This window comes from Ictidomys tridecemlineatus, chromosome 8, assembly GCF_052094955.1.
Source record: "Ictidomys tridecemlineatus isolate mIctTri1 chromosome 8, mIctTri1.hap1, whole genome shotgun sequence".
In the NCBI taxonomy this organism is placed as follows: Eukaryota; Metazoa; Chordata; class Mammalia; order Rodentia; family Sciuridae; genus Ictidomys; species Ictidomys tridecemlineatus.
The window spans coordinates 48,513,836-48,521,335 of NC_135484.1; the positions used below are offsets into that span (position 1 = coordinate 48,513,836).

Consider the following 7,500-nt stretch of genomic DNA (forward strand, 5'->3'; position numbering starts at 1 on the left):
GTTTTATGGGAAGGTATTTTGATACATTTCATAAAGTAATTATAGCATAAGTAGGGTCATTTTGATGTCAGAAAGTTTGGATTAATCCTGGGACATACTTACTTGTGTATACTCACATCAGTTATCCACAATCCAGACAAACAAGTTTCCCTACTATTATGGGCTGAATTATTCTCCCTCAAAACTCATATATTTAGCCTTAATATCCAATACTATAGAACATGATTGAATTTGGTGACAGGTACTTTAAATAGGAAGTTATATTAAAATGGCATTGGTAAGAGACAATAGACAACACAGAGAAATGATCATGTGAGGACACAGTGAGAAAGGGTCTATCTGCAAGCCTAAGAGAGACCTCAGAAGAAACTAACCCTATCAACACTTTAATCTTGGACTTTTAGCCAATAAATTTCTGTTATTTAAGTTTCTCAAACCATGGTATTTTGTTGTGGCAACACTAGAAAACTAATACACTTGCCTAATAGTTTTGTAAAAGGAGATATTTGTATGTGAACAAATACAAGTAAAAATAGAGGGGTAAGCTTTAAGTTAAAGATGACAGAGGATGACAGAATTACATCAGAGGAGTTAGGAAAATTCTATATAAATTTAAATATTATTTATGTCATATTTTTAAGCAACTAGGTGAAATTTATTAAGAAGAAATGAAAATGTGTTTGACTTAAGCTACTATTATGAATAAAAAGGCCTTTACACAGAATAAAAGCAAACTATAAAGCAACTAATAGGGGAGTAAACAAGACTCAATGTCCTGTCTTTTTTTAACGTTTTGTCTGGAAAAAAGTTTTCTAACTTACCAACAAATGTAAACACATTTGTTGTTTATTATTATTATTATATCAATTACATATACAACTAATGTCAAACTATTCCCACAAAGCAAGGTGGCCAATCCCAATGACCCCAGGTCATTATACCAAACATCCAGTGAAGAAGAATTGCTACCCAGCTCAAATCAGGCCAGAGTTCATTGTGAAAAGGTCAATGCCCTAGAAAATGTGAAAACTTGATTTCAGAAAACAAGAGTTAGTAGCATTAAAAAAAAAAAAAAATGCAGTCTCTTTGGTTGTACAAACCCAGATGGAAGTTATTATTATCTTAAGGAGGATACAGTAATCTCTTGGCACACAGTAGTGAAAATTTTGGATAAGGAAAACAAGTTCAATTTAAAAAGAGAAAAAGAAGGCAATAGCAAAAGATCACTTAGCACAATCTAACCTCCACTACTGCGGAGTAATAGCTATCCTGAACTATTAGCATTTCCTGTCCATGTTCATATGAAAAAGATGAATCACCAACCATTTGTGATTGTGTTCAAGTCCTTTCAATTAATACTACAACATTTGCACATTAATATAAGAACAACAGATTACAGCATTTAAATTTGTTAACTACAAATTCAATAGTTTTCCAATTAAACCTTTCCAAAGTGTATGTGCAGTTTCCAAGGAATGTTCTCATTTTTCCCACCTATGGTCTGAAATAAGAATCTAGGATTCACACAAAATTGAATATCAATTATCTGTGGGGTCATGTTATAGAGGAAAATTTCTCCTTGCTAATAAGGCTTTGATGTTATATACTGTAATGAACTTTGAAGCATTTAAAATTTCATCCTTCTTGCAAGTTAATAAGTTAAACTGCTGTAGATTCATGGTTGCTGGCAGAAGTCACTAGTATCCTGGGTCAGAGACCAAGTACTTTATTACTTACAGCATAACAAACAGCGTAAGCATCTGTATATTTTCATCAGTTTCTTTTGTCCTCATATCCCATGGACTCAGATGATGCTTGCATGATTGGTGGGTTGCACTGTGAAAAAGAAACCTAGAACCAAGGACAAAAACTTGTAGAGCAAGCAGCAAACAAGTCAGTCTCCCTTACCCCAATAGTGAGTGGTTACACAATAGCGTGTGGCATGGGCACCTTGACCTACTTAGTTGTCTATGTGTTTAGCTAAAGATGCTGCTCAGTCTCAGGAGATAGATAAGGCTTGCAATCTGGCATTTGTAGCAAGAACGTGCAGGAATTCTCAAGGCCAAGATAGATATGACTCTTGTAACAATCCACTCCTAAATGTTCTTGGCAGAACTTAAATGTTCACTTGAATATGTGACTCCATTTAACCATTCTGATGAATCTAACAGAGGCTTTATTCCATCTGTCTTATATAGCATTTGGTTACTGCACCTCAAAAACATCTAAGCAGCAGGATAAGGCTAATCTGTAATGTTGACCTCAATGATGACCTTCAAACTTCTAAAATCCAATAAACCATCACATTGTACTTAAGAAAGCTGGAGGCTTCCTCTTTATGGCTCTTATTTATGCTTTCTATTTACAGCTGGATGTATTAGAGATCCTTAGGAATCTGCCTTCTAGTTCCATTTTATCAACTAAGATAAATTGGTCATTGAGTTAAGGCAGATCTGACTGTATTCTAAAGTTCAAGCGATGTCTCTGATCACTTAAGCTGTGCTAAACTCAGGGACAAATTCTTTTTTTTTTTTTAATGTGGTGCTAAGGTTCAAACACAGTACTTAAACATGCTAGGCAAGCACTCTACCACTGAGCCACAACCCTAGCCCAAATTCTTATCACCTTTTCTACCTAACTGACTCCCATCATTAGGACTAATTACCAAGTGAACATACATGAGTTAGATATTCCTTTGGACAGTTTCTCCAAGTAACTGAAGCGGCCCTCCATCTTAGTCAGTTTTTTCATTGCTTTGACTAAAGGATCTTACCAGAATAACTATAGAGGAAGAAGAGTTTATTTGAAGGAGGTTTTAGTCCATAGAAGTCTGGTTCCATTCCTCAGGGCTCAAGGTGAGGCTGAACATTATGGTAGAAGCAGGTGGCAGAGGAAAGCAGCTCACATCATGGTGACCAGGAGGCAGAGAGAGAGACTCCACTTTCCATATACAAATATGTGTGTGTGTGTGTGTGTGTGTGTGTGTGTGTGTATAGATAGATAGATTGATTTATAGATTTATATACATACCAAAGCCATACCCTAATTCCAAACTCCTCCAGCCATACCCTACCACTTCAGTTACCATTATCAAATGATTAACTCACCGATTGGGTTAAGACTCTCACAACCCAATTATTTCTCCTGACTCTTCTTGCATTGTTTCACATGTGGGCTTGTGGGAGACACATCACATCCAAACCATAACACCCTCTTTCAGAAGCTCTCCACAGTTGTGTAAGGGCTATGTGATCTACTCCAGCTGCCTTATACACTTGATAATCTCTTATGACCACACCAAAGGTTCAATCACTATGATATTGGAAGTAGAAAAACCAATGTGTCACTTCCACATATAGTCCTAAATGCAAATAGGGTATCCCTAGAAAGAAAATGCTGGTTAAGATTTGGGGGTCCCTAATTGGGTCAACAGGAGCAAGTCTGAGGGAACAAGGCTGACACTCTCTACATGGTGAGGAAAGTTAAAACAATCAGGACAGCCTCTAAAGCTATTTCCTGGTTTTTGCCTCAACCCCCTCCCTAATTTCTCATTAACAGGCAATACTGTAGAGAAGGACCATTTATTTTCTAACTGACTATACAATCTGGTCAATGTGTTTACTACTAGTTCATACAGCCCTTCCTCAAATTCTGTTAGTTGGCTAACAAAGCCTTCATCTTTCCTTTTCCAAATAGCCATGTCTCTGCCTATCTCCATAACCAAAAACTTCCAAGAAACAAAGAGTTTGAAAGTAGTTCCAACCACAATGTCATCATTCAAGTATCAGACACAGATATCATGATTTATTACTCAGAGCAATAGCAGTGACTAGTAGTATCAGTTAATATTTTTTTCTACCACTGCCCTATATACTCTCATTACTAAATGAAGAGGGCCACATAATACATATATTTAGGTTGGATTCTATTATAGGAAAGGACCCCTAAATTTAGAGAACCTGACTTTTCAGTAATGAATACTAAGCATACCTGCTCTTTTTTCCAAGGAAAGTCATTTTCTCTAGCTTCTAAAGTTGTTCAATGTACAGTCATCTATGAAAAAAAAAGGTTTAGAACAAAAGGCAGTCAGTACTTTCAACTTCAAGATATTCAGAAATCTATGAAGAATTATCTTCCAACAAATACCTATAGTTTATTAGTAGAAATGGCCAGAAACCCCTGATATTTATGAATTAACATCTACTTTATAGTTCACATGAATTAGGATTGTTTTCAGCTGCATATAAAAACCTATACAGTGGTTTAACTGAATTTTTGTTTGTTTGTTTCTTCTTCTTTTTTCTCTCATATAACCAGAAGTCCAGAGATAAGAGATCCAGGTATGTTACAACTAAAAATGAGAAATGAGGTCATCAAGGACCTAGGTCTCTTTCATCATTTTCCACTGTCCTCATCCTTACTTTATATCTCATGGCCACAACATACGTACTCTAATTCCATCTGTATAGTTCTGGTAGTAAGTAGAGAGGAGTGATGATCAGATTTGAAAGGAGTTAAAAAATATTGAGATAGGAAAGAAGAATTAAAATACATACATAAGATGTTAAGGAGACACAAGTTGATATTTTCAACAGTGTGGGTGTAGAAATTTAGTAGAAAATTTGGGAAAATAGGTAGGAAGATCAAAGTGAGAATGTGTATTGAAGGTCACAGGACATTCCTGTTAGCTGATTGATTAATGCTTTGCCTGTGACCTAACAGGAATGTCTTGAAAGGTGTAATGTAACTGAGTAAGTTAGCAAATAAGCTATGGTTCAAAATACATTTTTAATATCATAAGTAATTTGGAATCTTACAAAAAAGCATAGTTCAGGGCTGGGGTTGTGGCTCAGCGGTAGTGCGCTCGCCTCGCACGTGTGAAACCCTGGGTTCAATCCTCAGCACCACAAAAAAAAAAGCATAATTCAAATAACACTATAAACTATAACCTTTCATTGTTGTAGTGTTCTTAATCAGATTTTTGAGTTATAATTTGTAGTACTGCATAAAAATAGGCACCATGCTTACATGGAAGTCAGAATTCAACTTGAGTCCAGTTTCGTTTGTTGTTACTATAGTGTGTCACATACTTTTCTACCTTTTCCTTAAAATTGCTAAATAGAATTTCATACCAAGAATATAAATTTTCTTAGAGCAGAAATAAACTTAATGAATAATTATTTTTTACCAGCTAAAAATTAAACTTCTGTTGTGGTTGTCAGCAGGGTGTAATTTTTAGCATAAGATGAAGCAATCAGTTTCTAAAGAGCACTGTTTCTAAATAGTCTTATTAATATACCATTTTATTGAATAATTTCAAAGTAAACAGCTTCAAAATTAAAAATAACACATTACTATGAACAGATTAGGAATGATAGAAAATATTTTAAGGAAAGGACAATCTTCAACTATGTATCCTAAGAATTATCTCTGCTTTCAGCCTGTTTTCTTTTGCATATGGTCTAAAAATCATTATTTAAAAAGGGCTGATAGAGATGAGTTTAAATATGGTAAATGATGTTTGCAGTTTGTGGGTGGATTTTAATAGCTGAATCTACTTTTAATACGGATAATCTAAGGTCCATGATAGATGGTTAGGAACATAAATCTTATGGCCAACTCTCCACACTTCTTCTCCAGTCCCAATTTCTAAGGTTAAAATAATGTACTTCTACACATCTAAAATGCTTAAATAATAAATAATATAGCAAGTTCCTCAACCAACCAAAAGATTTGTTGTTAGGTGCTATGATGCAAACAATAATAATAGCTATTATTACTTATTATTAAAAGCAATCAAAACCATTTCTTATATTTATATACTTGTTTAAAAAACACTCTGTAATAATTTTAATGAGCTTCCTAATATTCATGTGAGAAATTACTCTCCATTTTACAGATAAAGCAATTCAGAAACAAAGTGTGACTTGCTGGAAGTTACAGGCACTAAGAAACAATTATATATGACAGACTTAGCTCCTGCTTTTATGAAATACTGTTCTGGTTGGTCATTCTTAGTCAAGTTGTGGACAACTGTATAATTCTAAGTGCTGAGCTGGTAAAGCATAATGCTTCCATGGAAGGATACAGAGAACAGCCTCACTGGGAAGAAAGAAGGGAGGTCTCCTGAAGGAAATAAGTTTTCTTCAGACTTTACTTTGTCAGCTCAGAGGAAAAAAAAATAATGAGTTTTTACTAAATTAACTTATTCTATTCTTTGAATCTTCCAGGTTGACTTTGGAATTGGTAAGAAAAAAACTTAGGAAGTCAATACCATGTAATTAACTTTTACCTCTAAGCCAGTGTTTCTTTCTGTGGTCCCTGTACCAAATGCAACAGTCACCTGGGGTCTCATTAAAGCTACAAACTTTGGGGAAGGAGAATGCAGCAAGAGCCACCTTGGACTGACTTATTCTAAATCTCTTGGGTTAAAGTCTATAAAAATTGCAGCCTTAAGTATGAACATTTGGGGATTCAGAAATCGAAGAAAAAAATATATTTTTTTTCCCTGCTAGTGGCTCCAAATGGTTCTTGCTTCAAAAAGGCCTCTTTTGCAGGGTGAGGGGATGGAGAGGGAGAATGTGCAGGTAGGAAGAACTGTTAAATGACAGAATAAGAGTGCAGCATCTCAGATTGTCAGCCTCCACTTCTCACCTTGAAGTGACTGGCTTAGGGGTGGAGCTTGATAAATGACTTACTGAACACCAGGACACAGGTATTTGTAACTTCCAGGAGTTTTCAAAGTTCTTTCTCTTAGATTTCTATATTCCAGCGTCAATTTAGCAGCAGAAGCAGTTACGGGGAGTAGCTAAGGTGTGTGGAGTTGGAAGAATGAGTTCAAACTTCCCAGACCACTATTTAGCATTTAAAAGGACCAAGTTCTTCCAAGGGTCCCCACCTACAAAGAAGGAATAGAAATAGCACATTACAGCATTGTTGGGTGCCTTAAATATTTATTTATTATAAATGGATATATAAATGAAACATTATAAATGCAAATGCTTAGAACCAAGCCTAATGCAAGAGTTCCATAAATGCTTATTCAAACCCAGGCAGTTCACTATTCCCTTAATATCTGTAATAAGTCAGCAATTATCAGCAAAAAAGAAAAAATAAATGAGAAAAGTAGGCAACCAGGTACTGTGGCCATGGGCTGCACCCCCACCGGAGAAGGGGGACGGTTCCGAAGCCCGAAAGCAGCTTGAGAATGGTTTCCCCCTGCCCGGCCGGCGGCACGTGGCTGGTTCCGGCGGGAGCTTCGCGACAGTGGGGGAGGGGAGCAGCGTGGGACGACACGGAGGGGGTCTAGACGGCCAAGGCTACAGTTGAGGAGACACCGACTGCGCAAGCTCAGCATAGGCGCATCCACTGTGCAAAGATCCGAGGGGGGAACGTCAACCCCGCTCCACGCTCCCTTTATCTATCAACGGAGCGAAAGCTTACCACTTTTCTCGTAAAAAGACAGTGTACCGTGCCGCCCTCCCCAGGTTGTTCATTGTT

At 36.5% G+C, this 7,500-nt stretch overlaps 1 long non-coding RNA gene across 9 annotated transcripts in view; it reads right to left on the reverse strand.

Annotated features, from left to right (window-relative positions):
* LOC106145272 (uncharacterized) overlaps positions 1-7,437 on the reverse strand; it is a 94,038-nt gene extending 86,601 nt beyond the window's left edge. For 6 of the 9 annotated variants that reach the window (XR_005732952.2, XR_001230127.4, XR_013424939.1 and 3 more), the window contains exons 1-4: positions 7,135-7,436; positions 6,699-6,898; positions 3,991-4,053; positions 1,738-1,851 (exon numbers count right to left, since the gene is read on the reverse strand). This is a non-coding gene — a long non-coding RNA (uncharacterized LOC106145272). Of the gene's footprint in view, positions 1-1,737; positions 1,852-3,990; positions 4,054-6,698; positions 6,899-7,134 lie in introns of all 9 variants that reach the window. The other 3 variants (XR_013424941.1, XR_013424942.1, XR_005732956.2) reach the window with 2 other exon arrangements.
* Positions 7,438-7,500: the final 63 nt, after the last annotated feature.